The 16582-nt window shown below is 41.4% G+C and overlaps 1 protein-coding gene across 1 annotated transcript in view; it reads left to right on the top strand.

The window, feature by feature from the left end:
- Nucleotides 1–16582, top strand: part of LOC126278678 (headcase protein-like) — a 692507-nt gene that overhangs the window by 22444 nt on the left and 653481 nt on the right. The gene's annotated exons all lie outside the window — the stretch shown is intronic.

Raw genomic sequence — 16582 nt, forward strand, 5'->3', positions numbered from 1 at the left:
ACAGAGGAGTAATGAATCATATGGAAATATGGTTAAGAAGTTAGACAACTAAACCAATGGGAGTAGATAAGAATAATGAAAATATGTCCCTTAATAGGCAACAAGGCAATAGTAGGCAGGCCAAATGAATGAAGACAGAAGTATACAATAAAAGTCGTGATAAAAATAATGGTAAGATAAACTGTGCCTAGTTAGTCGTCATATATGCAGGATTATATGTATGGGCTGAGGTGATTATATAAAAACGTAAAAATATAAAAACTATCATAAAAATTCTGTAATATAAGTGTAGTGAGACTAGAAGCCAAATGAAAAATCAACATGATCAAGCCGAGCACACTTTATTAGACGAAATAATGTTCATATGGAAAGATGATTAACGCGACACAATTGCTAAACGAATGGGAGTTCAGAGAATCAGGCCTGACCTTGTGACACATTATTTTAGAAACATGTAGTTATTCAGTAGAACCGCATGTTTCAACGTGGTTTGCTAGTTTAATGTATGTAGTGGAATTTGGTCCAGACTGCGTAAAATTTCAATTTCTTCCAATAAGTTAAAAACTTGACTTTTCGGGCTGCATATGGAGGATACTTAAGTTACTGTCCACGTCAGGGATAGAGTGCTTGTGTGCTTGTAGGTGATTAGTTAAGGCAGATCTCGAATTACTTAAGTCTCGGTGTTCTTTGAACCGAATTGCCAAAGTAAGCCCTGTTTGTTCAACATTAGCAGTCGTTGCAGTTAATCTGATAGACACCTGACGATTACTGCAAGCCCACCCACAAGGATCGATTTCTGCACGCCACCAGCTACCACCACCCAGCACAGAAACGGTCTGTTCTGAGGATCTTCGTGCATCGAGCTGAAACCGTTTCACACGCCGAAAACCTGCCAAGACAATTGAGCCACTTCCATAAAGTTTTCAACAAGAGACAATTTTCGCAAGCAGTTCCTGCTAAGCCACTAAAGCAGATCTCCGAAGACCACACGAAGAAGATTGCGTTGTTGCCGTTTTATGGTTCAGTGACAAGGAAGATCAAACGACCCCTGAAGAAACATGAAATCGGTAAGTCTTCAGGCCCCCCAGCAATGATCCGATATCGCTAAGCCATATCCCCGGAAGGTAGGAGACGAGATACTGGCAGAAGTAAAGCTGTGAGTACCGGGCGTGAGTCGTGCTTCGGTAGCTCAGATGGTAGAGCACTTCCCCGCGAAAGACAAAGGTCCCGAGTTCGAGTCTCGGTCGGGCACACAGTTTTAAACTGCCAGCAAGTTTCATATCAGCGCACACTCCGCTGCAGAATGAAAATCTCATTCTGGATCCGGCAATTAATGAAGCCAGTGAAAGATGATGTAGGCCTCAGAACACTGGAAACATACAATGAGCAGTTTTATATCGATCAAACTGTCCGTACTATTGAACAGAGTCTCACAGAACATGAAAGGTGTTTCCGACCACGCTATTCCGAAAAATCAGCTGTAACGGAGCATGCTCTGGAACACGGACACCGAATTGCATTCGGCGAGACTTCTATCATTAAATGGACCAAAAGCTTCTGGGATAGCGTAAGACATGAAGCAATCGGACAGCACCCTCAGTAAAGTCGGGGGATTTGCAGCTGAGTACGTTCTGGGATCCCGTGATTGGGTAGTTGAAGCAGGCGAAGCGGTCGTGCAACCAAAACGTTGCCATATATGGCGCGGGACTAGACAGGGGTATTTAGGCAACACTCAACCACTTGACAGTGGCAGCGGAGATCTCTGCCTAAAGCTCGTGGGCAGTTAACCACACGACACGGCTTGAATCCCGAGAATATTTTATCAATAGTCAAACAGTATTTACATCAACCTGCAACAACTCTAACGATGATTTGCGGATAGTACTTCTGACACTACTGTATTTTCACATCTTCTCTGTTCTATTCAGGAATGGCACATGGGAAGAATGATTTTTGTTGAAACTCCATGTTAACTCTAATCTTTCTGATTTTCTTGTCGTCGTCATTTTACGAGACATATGCAGGTGGAAGTATTATGTCGCCCGACTTTTCCGAAACGTACGTTATCGAATTTTAACAACAAAGCTCTCCATGATGGACAATTCCTCTCTCGTAGAATCTGCCACTGGTGTTTGTTGAGCATCTCCGCAACGCTCTCGGTTGTTTCTTCGCTGCATGTTCTACTAATCCTGTCCGATAAGGCTACCAGACTGATGAGCAGTATCAAGAATTTTTTGTAATCCACTTCTTTGGTGGCTGAATTACATTTCCATAAGATTTTCCCAATGATTCTTAATCTGGTATCTTATATTCCTACAAGCTTATTATGTGATTATCCCACTTTAGGTCCCTCCAAATGGTTAGGTTACTCCTAGGTATTTTACCGTAGTTACTATTTCCATTGATTTGTCACCAATAACGTGATCAAACAGTAGTGGATTTCTTCGCCTATTTATGCATAATGTATCACATTTATTTACTTTTAGGCTTGACTGCAGGTTGTCCACGAATAGCCTCACGGTGCTTTTGGCGTTAACTACTAGATCATTAATATACAGGTTATTTTAAATTGGTTACCTAATAGTGACATTAATGAAGGCAGAAGATTTACTTACTTGATTTAATTTATTCTCCTTTCCGAAATTGACAGAACATCAAGTTTCTTTTTAAAGTGTTCCATGTGGCTTCCTCTTGTCACACGGTAGATATCCCATCTGTAAAAAAAAAATGCTTCTCACATCCGCATCAGCAAGCCAGCTACCATCTATCTCGTTGGTAGGTGCAGGCAGGTGAAGGATGTACACCTTGTCTGTAACATCCCCACAGATGAAAGTCTAAGGGTGTCAAATCAGCAGTCAGTGGTGACGAAGATGTAGGACAGTCGTTAAGACGTCAGAGCATAACTTCCATACTTCCGTGGTACTAGAAGGAGCTGTAGAGGATAAAAACTGCAGAGCAAGACAGAGACTGGAATACAACCCACAGATAATTGAGGCCGTAGGTTGCAAGCGCTACGCTGAAGTGACGAGGCTGCACGGAGGAGGAATTCGGTCCTCAGATCTACACCTGTCCTCAGTGTTTCCTTTGGTGGCCAAGCTATTCATATGTCTTCCTCACATATTCCATAGTGTGGCTACCCGTGGGTGACCTTGACCTTTCTCTAGATGTGCCACAGAACGTAGTTCCACTGAAATATCATACCACGCCAATAGTCTTCGCCCGAGGCGGAGCTTTGTGACACTCCGTTCTGAAGCGTCTTCTTACAACAAATGGAGTTTGCGTTACCAAAAGCAACTCGTAACACATTCCGCAGCGCTTTACTTTTCCATTGTTAATGTGATCACGAACTGTTTCCTCATAACGAGCGAATGGAGCTGCATCTGGAGACGTAGAATTAAAACTTGGTGGTGCGAGATTTGGAGGGCTCCTGCGGAAAAATCAGTCAGTTATTTCGAAATTATTAACTTTATTTTTAGGTAACTAATTTAGAATAATGTAGTGTATTGTGAAAAGTAATGGCCCTGTTACGCCCCCAAGGGATCCTCCTGAAATTACCTTTATATCTGTCGATTTTTTCCGTAACGATGCGAAAATACTACCTTGCAATGGAAGTACGCTACCCTGTTTTACGTCCATATGACACATGCTGTGCCTTCAGTTTAATTCAGTTACAAGTCCTGTCTCAAAGGCAATCTTATTAAAAGCGATGTACGCTGAAGTGTAAGCTACAGCGCAGTAGAGGCTAGCATTTTTGATGGCAAATAGTCCATCCGCTCCTATTTCCACTCCTTTTGGAAAAGGAAGCACCGCGAGGGTTTTATTTGTAGGGGTACACTGTACGTTTCGCTTAGTTAGGCCCTTCAGCGTCACATCTCACTTAATTGAAGTGCATTAACAGCCGCAGAAACTCTAAGTCTCGTACGCAGAACAAACGAGAGAGTACGGCATTTCACATGCGGCGCTTACGTGGAGTAAAGGATTTGTGGACTAAAAACAGAATGGGATAGCTTTCCCGTTAATTTGGGCAGGCAGCCGTGGTTAATTCCCGCTCCTTTCCTTTCTCCCTCTCCTCATCCGCCCTTTTTTTCTGCTACTGTGCGAGTTGGTGGCACTGCCCTCTGCCGTCTCAGCTGCCGGCTCTCTTTGTGCATTTGTTACGCTCGGGCTTTTGAAGTACCCGCGCGCAGTGTATTTTTATGTCTCGACTGCAGTTTACTCAAGTTTCGCTGTGACCATGTTGTAAACCAGCCCCATGCAGAGGCTAGTGGAGCAATTTAAAGAAGAACAAGCAAAGAACGCGGGGTGTTGTTTGCACTTGTTTACACTTTCCCGCGACCATAAGGCGACTTGTTCGTTAGCGCAACTCCGAAAACGTACGTGGCCACTCAACACTTTTTGCTTTCTAACCCAGACGTGCGCAGATGTCTGTCCTTAAATCTTTTTTTATAGTTTATCGCTGGAAATACTTACTCTTAGCCTCATCGTTAATGCCTCCATGCATTACTGTACGACATTGAATGTACTTTAGCTGTTAACTGCACTTAGTGTTTACAACACCCTGTTTGTACACAGTACTTCATTGCGTTTACTCGGAGAGGTAACACGTTTATGTTGATTATAAAGTTCTTCCTTGCAAGTGTTAAGGTTTCGTTAAGTGCTCTGCATGTTTGCTTTCGTGCTCCGGTGACGAGTTAGAGCCCCATGTCATCGACGCCCTGCAGTTTTTTGTTTTTCATTGAGTGCGCGTGCTAAAGCAAGGAAGTGGTCTATCAGCTAATATAAGCAAAAAATATGTCCATTGAAATTTGAGATTGTCCGATTGAACCAACGCGACCTGTTTTGGAACGTACTCTTTTGTTCACAAATGTCTTGGTCGCTATGGGCTTAAACCAGGTTATCATGTTCGACTCTTTGTCAGTCATCGTCAGAACCAACATCTTGTTACAAAAGTAACCTGTTGAACAGTCACCTAATTTTTATCTTGGTCAGTCGAAATAAACTAAAACCAGATGACGTCACATGACAAAGATGGGCGCTGGGTGACTGTTCGACGTGTTATTTTTCTAACAAGTCACAAAGTTCCGACGATGACTCATGAGAGACAAAAACGCTAAATTGTTGTTAAGTCGATATAAGCCGATTAAGACTATCTATATCTGTACTAATAATAAAACTGTAAAACCGTCGTGTCTGGTTGTTTGAACACGATAATCTTCAAAAGCACTAGGCGAATTTTCATGCGGTTTTCACAGCTAACTTGACCGTAGCTTTCGGACAGCGTATGGAATTTTTTTCCCATCAAAATGGGGACACGGAGAAAGAGATGCAGTAATTAAAAGTTTTATCGGAAATCGTCTGCCCAGCGAAATCGTCTGCCCAGCGTAATAACTTAGATGTTTAATCATCACGGCATAATACGCTAAAGAACAAATAAGAACAAATAGGTAGTGCAGTTACAACAACGGATTGTGGGCCCGCCTTGGTGCAAAACACTTTTGTTAATTATTTATTTATTCCGAAACAGGTTTCAGTGCCATCGGTGGGTTCATGATTCTAAAACATGCAGAAGCAGCATACTTGTACAACATTGTAAAACATTATTACATATTTACTGTGTTTGTTCCAAATATAGTTTTCTGTGAATAATTTCATAATACCGTATTTATTATACGTCACGCCATGGTTTTGCGATTGTTGCCGCTGTTTGCACATATTTTCTGTGGTGGTGATTTTTTTCCGTTTATCTCGTCATATATCAAGTCATCTACTACTGTAGGAGAGGCTGCTAGTAAAAAATTAAAAAATACAAAAATACAAAAACTTGCACTTATACGTTGTATAGTTGGGACTATGAGACTGATTACGTGATCAACATATTACAGAACAACAGCTAAAAAGCAAGAAATTCCCAAGAAAATAAATGAAATCTCATCCATTCTTAAGCTAATCACAAAACACAATTACTTCACTTTCAACAACAACTTTTATTTGCAACAACATGGGCTATCCATGGGGTCTCCCATCAGTGGAATTTTAGCGAACATAATCTTCGATCATATAGCGAACGCAGTGTTCAACATTGGAAAACAAGAAGGGTACAAAATAATTTACTGGTACCAGTATGTGGATGACGTAATCTGTCTCATAGATGAACCGCGAAACATCATACAAGAAGTATACAGTAGTATCAACACAGTACATCCACAAGTCCACTTCACAAAATAAATAGGAAAAGAAACTAAATTTTCTGGATCTTAAAATTACAAGAAACAACAACCAACATCAAGTTTTCTTCTACAGAAAACCAAATTCCACAAGTCACACACATGCTCCACAGGATAAATAGAACACCTCTTAAACCAGAAAACTACACTCGGGCATTAAATATAATCAAATTAATTGCTACTGAAAACGACTACAAAACTAACGCCATAAAGAAGCTCTACAACTAGGTAAAAATGAAACAACAATAGTGATCATTCACTCAAGCGCACAACCAAAGGATATGAAAACCTATAGGCAGAACTCACAGACAACACAGCAGAGCACACCACATCGGTAAAAGAAACAGGTGTTACACACTAACATACAATAATAAAATAGAAAACAGAACTGGAAGCACATTAGAACAGCAAGGGATCCCAAAGATTTCAAAACAAACAACACAGTTCAACAAAAGCTAAGACCAGACAAAAGAACCTCATACACATTCAGCAATGCTGGAGTATACCAGCTCACATGCAATTCCTGTCAGGCCCGAAACAGGATAGACAAGCAGAAATTTCCGAATACCTCTAAAGAGTGACAGTACACATTTCACTTTCGCAGAACACCTAATGAACAAAAACAACCGCCCCACTAAGATCTAATGTAAACTACACAAACTAAAACACAGCAACAGTTTATACCGAAAACTAACAACGGAAGAAAATTACTACTTACAAAAGGCAATAGCAGACGGCAAAAATGTAGTAAACCAAAATAACACACTGTGCAGAAACGCTCTCTAAGAGAACTGATATAGGATACAGAACAGGAAAAACACAGAGACGTATAAGGAACAGAAGTTGTCTGAGCTCCCGCTACACTTCTCATAACCTTCTCACAATATGCGATACATTTCTCTCGACACACACGAACAGCAAAATGACTTAGTGTTTTGGATTACGGACAAGACAGGAAATTTACGTTACTCTTTGTCTAAAAGTAGCTGCAACCCGTCCAATGAACGTGATTACATGGCAAACAACGTAACAACCTAGTACACACCAAAACTGTATCCACAACACTACCGCAGTCCCAACTTTATAACGCTGACATAAATTAGATAACTTTTTTTACTAACAGCCACTCATACCGTTGCAGATGATGTACGTCAAGAAAAACGGAAAAAATATAAAATATGCCTAAAACGCCTTTGGAAGAAGATAAAACACCGTGATACTACCCACGGTTGATAGCACAGTACAATAAGGGACACAGACACGACGAAAATTAATGTAGTCCACAACAGCCTCGAACCACACAACTGACAGCAGACAGGTAGTGTAATATGAGTAAGACATCATAGTACCCTGATTGTAAACTGTAAACCTTCACAGCCGGAATTGTAACAATTAATAAAATGTTCAGGGCTATTATGCCGTTTTCGAAGGGGTTTCACTTTAAAACGCTACGTTTCATCCCCAACTGCGGCGGACATCTTCGAGAGGGATTGTAGCTGTGTTGAATGTCCGATTGACCTCCGGCTCGCTACTGGCTGATGGAGATGAAACGTCGGGTTTTAAAGTGAAATCCCTTCGACCACGGTATAATGGCCCGGAATATTTTTTTGATTATGACCATAATACTCTGCCGACACATTTGACGTAGCGCCAGTGCAGCGACTATGTTAATATCCGCAACAAACTGTCGCGCACGCTTTCCTATTGTTTATCGCGGACGGAACGTATTGTTTCCGGACCCATTTTTATTGACTTAAACTTTCTTGTTACGATGAGTACTACCGTTTCTCAAAGTTATTGCCAGAGGTGAGAAAGCGATTTTTTTATTTTTTTTCCGTGTCAAAGCAAGACTATTTCTGACTTTACAGTTTTTATCTTCTGTTGCTATTATTGTACCATGGGAGGTATTATCTTTTAACAAATGTCCTGTAATTATATCCCTTCTTCTAGTCAGAACTGTCCACTGAAATTTCAACATACTTCTACAGCGCCACATTTCAAACCCACCAATTTTTCTTCCTTTCCGGTACCCTCGAAGTCCATGACAATCAACTTCCATACAGTGCCGTCCTTCAAAAATTTGTTTAGCTGCGGTCTAGTTTGATACTAGTAGACGCACCCTTCCCTGTAGTAATCTGTTTTTTATGTTCTCCTTGCTGCTTCCGTCATGCATTATTTTGATTCCGACGTAGCAGAATTCCTACAAATCGCTTACTTCGTGGTCCCCAGTTCTGGTTTTAAGTTTACCGCTAATCCACTGTTTTCTTCTTTCTCCGATTAACTATCAATCCACATTCTTTACTCATTAGACTCATTCCATTCAACGGATCTTGCATTTTTTCTCGCTTTCAGTGACGATAGCATTTTCATCAACGAATCTTATCGTTGGTATCCTGTCGCCATCGATTTTAATCTCATTCCTGGACCTTTCTTTTATTTCCGTTATTGCTTCTTCGTTGCATACAGTATATTGAACAATAAGGGCGACAGGCTACTTCTGTGGCGTATATCCTTTCTAATCTGAGCACTTAGTTGTTGGTCTCCATTCTTAGTTTTTGGCCTTGGTTCTTGTACAAGTCATATATTTGCGTTTTTACCTGTAGCTTACACCCATTTTCACAAGAATTTCGAATATCTTGCAGCATTTTACATTGTTAAACGTTTTTTGTAGATTGTCAAACTCTATGAAAATGTATAGAAATAATCAGCAAACAGTTACATGAAAGAAATTTAATTTCTTAACTCATTTCAGGCATAGTGCCGATCTTCAGAAGTTTATAACTATAGCATTATCTGCGAGTGTCAACAGGAAGATGCATACAGCGTATTGCTGTGGTCATGTGGGTCTCAGTCACTGTACAATAATGATGTAAAGAAGCCAAATAACAAATGCAGATATCATGCCAGAACTGGAGGTAAGCATCTATGCAGTGTCGTGATTTTCCTTAAATCCTGTTCCCATTATCGACCGCAGCATCAGGACGGTCACTTTAATGTATTTGACTGTATTTACAAACTGATTGTCATATAACACATCCCCAGTTTCCTCGAGGATCTACTGAGGATTGAACCCCAAGATTTCTGCTTTGTGGTCTACCACTTAACCTGTAAGAACACGCGCGTAATTTTTATAACGTTACTACACGCTTGGGGTATTTTTTACCTCAGGTAGAAATAATATTTTCATGGAACTTTTCAATGAATTGGAATGTACGTGTATCCATTACAGCACTAGAGTGCTTTTTGTCGTAATCACAAAAACTCTCACGAAGACAGTGTATTCTGGAGAGTTTATCTGTCATAGTCGGTACATTCTTTACAAACTGCAAATTAATGTTCCTTACATATTAACCTACAGAAAGTTTTGCACGTAGTTTTGGTTTTCTGGTTGTTTCTTCGGGGACACACCACACATCGCAGAAGGCAAGATTGCCTTGGTTCTTCCTTTCCAGTGATGGATCTCAGAGTAGATTTAAGAAGTGAGGGCAAGTGTTTCTTGGTGGTGCAGATTTTTTCCACAGAGTGTCATCCTTTCCTTCCTAGCTGGCTGAAGATACTGCTGCCACGTCATCTGAATTATCACTTTCTACCTCTTGCTCAGAATCTGTATTACTATCGCTCTGCGAAATGTGGTCACTTTGTCTCTCAGACTTAATATTTACCTCATACTCGTTTGCACAAAGTCGGGCATAGAAAATGCCGTGTCTTTATCACATTCGAATATGCAATCTATACCCAAGGTTCAGTGGCTACGTTAGCACATGCGCGGAGTATTTTTTACCCAGGAAGTAGAAGACACACCTCTGCTGAAGCAGACAATACGTGAAACTGGGCCACTTTCACATTGTTACAAGGAGGGACAGTTAATTGAAAGGTATGTGGAAGATTACCCATGAAAAATTTAGCTAACAATGCTACCAACGTATCAGAGCTACAATGTTTCCGGGTTAAGCAGCCACCCGTACGTCTTATGGTTGAATAGAGCTAATTCTTAGTGACTAGTTTTCATTTTGAAACATTCATTGTACATGGACAAGAGCCTCCCTTCCACGTATTTTTCATTGTGATAAAAATTCTACCATTTTTAATTAGTACTTGACTGCGCGTTTCCGGACGTGATACATTAGAAATAATACAGAAAATAAGCCTCCATGTTACTTCGGGGGGCTGGAAAAAGTTGATCCACAGCTGGGGTAAGCTCATAACCGGGACCCTTTTGCAGGTATCGGCGCCTCTGGCGGCCGGAGAGCGTGCAACATTATCTGGGCGCAGAGTGCGGACTGCGGATCGCTCCCACGAGTGCGCTAGCTCGCAAACTTGGCGGACCATCTGTTTCCCGGCACACTTGCTCAAACAATGCCGTGCAGCGCCGCCGCTCGTATTTCGCAGTGTCCTTGTTTCTGCAAGCACCGACGCGAGGGCGCGTGTAAGCTGCTGCCTCCATTATGCGCCCGGAAGAAGAGAAGGGAAGGGAAAGGGGTGCGTGGTGCCGCCTTAAAATACGGCGGCCTCCCTACATCGCTTCGCTGAGCCCTTGTCCGCCAATACCGTCCGCGAATCGGAACCACTGGAATACCTTCTCGCGCGCTCAAACGCACGCTACCGAAGCGCGCATTTTTTCGTATTTAGAAAAGAAAATGCTATTGTTATTTAGAATATGAGCGGGTACTGAAGATATAATGCACGAAGAATCGCGAGAATGAGCAGTTCTCTTGATTATGACTCGCACAGAAACAGGAGCCATCGAGATTTATTGTCTTGAAGTATCGATTCTCTCCGGAAGGCTGTGTGCAGGTACGACGATTGTAATGGAGGAGGAATTGTAAGAATGAGGTATTTTTTTACGATAGTTAGAGCAGAAACAACAACCTGGCGCCATTTATTGTTTTGAAATAATGATTTTCTTCAGAGACTGCTACTACAGGTTCATGCCGAGGCGGTGCCAATTAAAGCATACTATTTTGTCCATCACGCGCAAGTCGTCGCCAAAGTAATAACTGGAGACCCAATACTACAGTTCTGAATCAAAATGCACTAACAAGGGAAGTACCCCAACTCGAATGGCTAAATCCGAATAAAATGATGTAAAAATGCGGAAATGTGTCGCTTCTACCTCCGATCAAGGTCATCTGTAAAACATTGGATTTCTGTACTATCTACATCTACATCTACATGACTACTCTGCAATTCACATTTAAGTGCTTGGCAGAGGGTTCATCGAACCACAATCATACTATCTCTCTACCATTCCACTCCCTAACAGCGCGCGGGAAAAATGAACACCTAAACCTTTCTGTTCGAGCTCTGATTTCTCGTATTTTATTTTGATGATCATTCCTACCTATGTAGGTTGGGCTCAACAAAATATTTTCGCATTCGGAAGAGAAAGTTGGTGACTGAAATTTCGTAAAAAGATCTCGCCGCGACGAAAAACGTTTTTGCTTTAATGACTTCCATCCCAATTCGCGTATCATATCTGCCACAATCTCTCCCCTATTACGTGATAATACAAAACGAGCTGCCATTTTTTGCACCCTTTCGATGTCTTCCGTCAATCCCACCTGGTAAGGATCCCACACTGCGCAGCAATATTCTAACAGAGGACGAACGAGTGTAGCGTAAGCTGTCTCTTTAGTGGACTTGTTGCACCTTCTAAGTGTCCTGCCAATGAAACGCAACCTTTGGCTCGCCTTCCCCACAATATTATCTATGTGGTCTTTCCAACTGAAGTTGTTCGTAATTTTAACACCCAGGTACTTAGTTGAATTGACAGCCTTGAGAATTGTACTATTTATCGAGTAATCGAATTCCAACGGATTTCTTTTGGAACTCATGTGGATCACCTCACACTTTTCGTTATTTAGCGTCAACTGCTATCTGCCACACCATACAGCAATCTTTTCTAAATCGCTTTGCAACTGATACTGGTCTTCGGATGACCTTACTAGACGGCAAATTACAGCATCATCTGCGAACAACCTAAGAGAACTGCTCAGATTGTCACCCAGGTCATTTATATAGATCAGGAACAGCAGAGGTCCCAGGACGCTTCCCTGGGGAACACCTGATATCACTTCAGTTTTACTCGATGATTTGCCGTCTATTACTACGATGTGTTTGAAGATTAACAAATCTACAGAAGTACGAGGCACTGAAGAAACATTGCCGTGTAATAGACAGTTATAAGCAGCAGATTCATAAGAATTATAAATGAGGTATTATTTGGCAGAAAGGTGAACATTTGCTTGAAACAGCCAAGTGTTGACACACACATTACTTACATAGTCGTATTTATCAAAATGGAAGTTACTATGAAAACTTCCATCGCCCATACATCATAGAAGTGTCAATGTGGAGTTTCAACGAAGCGGTTAAATCACAGCCGAATGAAACAGAACAGTCGCTTGAAAAGAGCCACATGTGGATATGCTATATCATTTTCGGTAGTCCAGTATCAAAAGCTACGGTGATTACATTACGAATAAAGTAATTACAGTGGCTTTGCCACGAGCTGTTCGATTCCAATGTGTGTTAATCATTTCACTGAAACACCGCATTTGCTCTTCGATGACGAATACGGGAAGAACATACACAATACAGCAATTTGTGTTTTGGAAATACAGTTCTGTAAATACTGCCTGTGATAATGCAGATCCTTTCAAATAAATGTTTAACTTTTTTGCCAAATAATACCTCATTTATTATTGAGTCTGTTAGACGATATTGTTTCTTCAGCCTTTAGATACGTTAAGGGGCAAACACTGGTGGTTTCCATATGCAAATTTGTACTGACAAGTGACCTTGATTGGGGGGGTGAAACGAAAGCATCTCCATGTGTATTAAGTCATTCTTACAAGTTTTAACCGATCCGGGTGGTGTTCTTCCCCTGTGTAACTCTCGTTTATACGAGGCTTGTTTTTTTAAGTAAGTATCGTTTTGAATTAAAAATAAAAAAGTACACGTTTCTCAGCAGTTTTATTTTCACACTAAAGCCTGTTCAGTAATCTACTTTTCTGTATAATTCTCACCGGTATTAAGGCACTTACAGTAACGTACACGCTACTTTGAAATACCATCCCCTTGGAAATCTGACTCCTGATTTGACGACTATTGCAACACGGGCGTTTTGAAATCTTCATGTGACCAACCAGATGCTTCTTCAATACAGGGAACACGTGGTCGTTATTGGACTGTATAGACGATGATCGAGTTGTTCCCAGTCAAATGATCTGATCAACACTTGAGTTCTATTGGCTGCGTGTGGGCGAGCGTTGTCATGATGTAAAACGATCCCCTTACTCAGCATCCCACGTCTTTTGTTTTGGAGTGCATGGGGCAGTTTCTTAAGTTTCAAATGGCTCTGAGCACTACGGCAGTTAACATCTGCGGTCATCAGTCCCCTAGAACTTAGAAATACTTAAACCTAACTAACCTAAGGACATCGCACACGTCCATGCCCGAGGCAGGTTTCGAACCTGCGACCGTAGCAGCAGCGCGGTTCCGGACTGAAGCGCTTAGAACCGCTTGGCCACAACGGCCAAACACTGCCTGTGTTTCGCAGGCTATAAACTATATATTTTTAAGAAGAATCTAAAGTTACCTTTCCTTTTCAGTCATAGATAATCTTCTATTTTAACTATGTTGGTTACTCATGTATCGTCGTCCTTCGAATCGGAAACTTGGAGAGGAAACTTAGAGAAACAAAGTTTGTCCATTCTTGCGCGCGTTCTTTGCGAACAAGTTCGTAATATTGTGCGTACCATACTTCCTACTCAGGTCGTGTAATCCCCATGTAATAACCGGCTGCGTCCAAAATACTTCATTGTAGCCGGTAGTATCCGAAAATCTGAATCCCGAGCCGCCGCCCGGAGTTCCTTCTCGAGTTATTAGCGTCGAAATTCTTACGCACCGTGAAGAGCACGGGCTTCGTTAGCAGCACATTTCACAACCTTCAGGTAAGTTGAATGTTCTTCACAGCGTCCAGAATTATTAGCATGTAATTATACGAGGCAAGAAGACCGTGTAATTACTGATTTTCTTCCTAATGTTTCCTGCATGCTGTACTTACTTGTTAGCTAATCATATTGAATTTTGAAATTTTTTCACTGGAAGAAGTGATAAATGTTAGAGCAAAATAAGACCTCCCCGTTTCGAAACGATCCTCATCGCTTATACTTTTTTGTGGCAAGTACAAGACTAGAAGCGTTCTTTTTCAGTTTCATTACTACGAGGCTTTCACATTATGTTTTATCTCTAGTGTGTAAGATTTTACTGGCAGCCTGTGTTGATTAAATAAAAATATTATAGGGCCTCAAATATCGCTAGAACAGAAAGGAAGAAACTGGGAATACCAAGCGAAACAAAAGCATCTATTTATCTCGATATATGGACGCAGCTCACCGTAAAACGCTTTTCGGTCCATCTAACGTCTTTAAAAGATGGTTGTGTGAAATGTGCATCATGTCGTTAGTCAGCTGAACTCCTCAGCATTTATTACGTGCATTGCATACTGCAAATATCTAGGATTTCGTTCCAAGCGTTTGTCGCTCAGAAAATGTGTATCTCTTAGCTTGAACAGTGTTCGTGTTTGTATGGGTTGTCTTGGAAAAGTCGTCGTCCGTAAGATTTCTTCCCGTGTTCGTGCGTTTCGCTACCGCAACAAATACGATTGTGTGGGCAACGTTCTTTCCTTCTTTTTATTTTCAGTCGTAAAGAGTTTCTTCGTGAGGGGAAATTCATTGAGGAAGGAAAACTACAATTCTTGCGGAACTGAGACTATATGGAAATAATGAGGATTAATTACATCAGGGTTAGTTAGCTAGACGTCAAAACGGCTTGGTCCGATTTGCAGTTCAGCCATCAGTAAACTCTCGATGACAGCATGGATAACTGTGGGACTAATTTCTGTTCCCATTAAAAGAGCTGTGCCTGGGGTTCCACTGGTAATAGAAAAACGCTGGGCAAAAAGAAAGCAGAAAAAACTGTTACGGGACAGAACACACAGGTCTAAGTCAGAAATAGTGAACATTTTGATGAGTTAGGAAAAAATGAGAAATTTTATCAGTGAGAAATTTTATCAGTCAGCTCGCCGGGGTAGTGTGATCGGACTGACGGAAGTTGAAGAGTTCTTTGCTAGTTCTCCCACATGGGGAGTCTAGTGCGTTGCAGTTATCTTGGTACGTTACATGGATACGTGACGACAGTTGGAATCAGTCTACTCATACAAATACCTGGATGTAATAACTTTCGCGGCTGCGATATGTAATGGCCGCAGAAACTCAGTCATAGGTTAAAAAGATAGAAGACTTTGTTTTACTGGGAAAATGCAGTCCGTCTAGGAACGAGATTGCTTGTAAAACTCTCGTAGCACCTCTATGGGACAGGTTTTTTTGACACACGGGGTATCGTCACGGAAATTTATAAACTGCAAGTGGCAGATGCTTGAAAATAAATATAAACTATTCTGTGAAAGCCTAATGACCGGTCTTCGAGAATCATTATTAAGGAAGGAATATATACAGGTCCCAGTATCGCACCCTTAAGGGTAATCGACAAGATTGGACTTTTCCCTCGCTCCACACTCGAATGAATGGGAAGAAACGCTAATCTGTGGTATAATGGGAAGTAGCATCTTCATTGCATCCCACATGGTTTGCAGAATATGGCTGTACGGGTGTTGGACGTAGATATGATAACACCGCTAGGGAATATATGCGTCAACATAAATTTAGATGCTAGCCAAGCCTGCAGGTTCTCTGCTATATTTCGTCAAGAACGGCACCTGCGTAATGGCCTCGATACGTCGCAGGTATTTTTCGTGGTCAGAACAGTGCTCCGTGTACTTGTGTGTGCTTTATTTCGGAGCTAAGTGACTTCAAAAGTGGACAAATTGTTGGTGCTCGTGTTGTGTGTACTTGTGTAAACAAGGTAACCGAAGTGTTTCCAAAGGTACCGTATAGAAGATTTGTACCGCATAAAAGGAAAGCGGAAAAACGTCATCCACTAAGTCACAGCGCAGATGGAAAGTGTTTCGAGTAATCGTTACAGACGGTCATTGAAGAAGACTGTAACGAAAAATAAGAGGACGGCAGTTGGACAGTTGTAAAAGTAACTGAAGAGGTGAACGTCGCACTGGCGGACACCGTCAGCATCAAAACAAGACGGAGGGAGCTCTATAAACAGAAACTTACAGATCGAGCTGGAGTTCCAAAACCACAAATCATTGCTGCAAATGCCCGCCCGTAACAGAAGAACATCTTAAGTAAGCCATAAAACTTGGGATAGCGATATGCAGGTACACAGATGGCGATAGCATCACATACATAAGCTATAAAAGGGCGGAACTGTCATTCGTACTC

The sequence above is a fragment of the Schistocerca gregaria genome, chromosome 1, assembly GCF_023897955.1.
Source record: "Schistocerca gregaria isolate iqSchGreg1 chromosome 1, iqSchGreg1.2, whole genome shotgun sequence".
In the NCBI taxonomy this organism is placed as follows: domain Eukaryota; kingdom Metazoa; phylum Arthropoda; class Insecta; order Orthoptera; family Acrididae; genus Schistocerca; species Schistocerca gregaria.